General features: G+C 40.9%; 1 non-coding gene across 1 annotated transcript; it reads left to right on the top strand.

Moving 5' to 3' along the window:
• Positions 1–865: 865 nt before the first annotated feature.
• LOC138379217 (U5 spliceosomal RNA) lies at positions 866–985 on the top strand. The gene has a single exon (XR_011232001.1). It is a non-coding gene; the product is annotated as a U5 spliceosomal RNA (small nuclear RNA).
• Positions 986–1,237: the final 252 nt, after the last annotated feature.

The following is a 1,237-nucleotide window of genomic DNA, read 5'->3' on the forward strand; positions in this document are numbered from 1 at the left end:
GATGGAAGAGCAGTAGCTGAGCACTTCAATAACCACAAATCGAGTCACCATAATAAATAATGGAATATTTCTTGTTTGGACACTTTCAAGTTCCACACCTCCAGAAATAGCAATTTGAATGACTTAATTTTCTTCTCCATTGACTTTAATGAAGATCTCCTTAGATTCAGCCATCCAGCAAACCTAAACTCTCAAATAGTGCTGCAAATGTTTGACTTGGGCCAGAAGTGTCTGAGAAATGGACTCTGGTTATGCAACTGAAATATGAATTTGGATTAAATCCTCTCATGGCAAAGCCCTAAAGGGTTAGGTGGTCATTTTAAAAGTTAACACACTCCAACACAACTGCAGTGGCATTTCAAACATTGAAGCTGATGGACCTAAAGCCCGCAGATGCTTATACTTATTTTTATTTTATTGTATTTTCCCCCTCAAGGACACCTTTAGCATCCAACTATCATCCTGGACTATTTAGATATTGGTTCTTTTCCCTCTTCTCTTTTGTCCCTTGAGGCCAAGCAGAAACAAATGCAGCCCTAAGTGAGCCCTTGCAGACTTCCCATCTGAGTGCCAGTACAGAGATGGCTTTCAGGTCCCTCCCAGCCAAATGACCTCATTTTATGCTTGAGGATACCTAAGTGCAGAGATAGGAAACACTGACTTTGAGAAATTTGGAGTCTGCACATGAAAGAGAAAGGCTAAAATAAAGGTAGAAGAAATATGAAAGCAGGGGTCAGAAAGAGCAGGGAACATAGAAGTGAAAGTTCTCAGCCCTGAATCAGAGCCCAAATTTAGGTTTAAGACTAGGATGTCAAGTTTTTTGGATTTAAGACATTGACAGCCTAATAATCCAAAAGTGCCTGGCATGCTGTGGTTTCTCTTCAGATCGCATAAATCTTTCGCCTTTTACTAAAGATTTCCGTGGAGAGGAACAAAAGTGCCTGGCATGGGCATGAGTCTTGTGATAAGCACCTTTTTGCACTTTCTGTATTTTATATCATGGCCTCAAGATGATGTTAGCAAAAATGTGTTGCATATTCATTTAAACATAATGACAATATTAGAGCAACTATTAGTAAATATTCTTCTTTAGAAATTTTAAAGTCGGCCGGGCGCGGTGGCTCACGCCTGTAATCCTAGCACTCTGGGAGGCCGAGGTGGGCGGATCGTTTGAGCTCAGGAGTTCGAGACCAGCCTGAGCAAGAGTGAGACCCCATCTCTACTAAAAATAGAAAGA

This window comes from Eulemur rufifrons, chromosome 30, assembly GCF_041146395.1.
Source record: "Eulemur rufifrons isolate Redbay chromosome 30, OSU_ERuf_1, whole genome shotgun sequence".
NCBI lineage: Eukaryota > Metazoa > Chordata > Mammalia > Primates > Lemuridae > Eulemur > Eulemur rufifrons.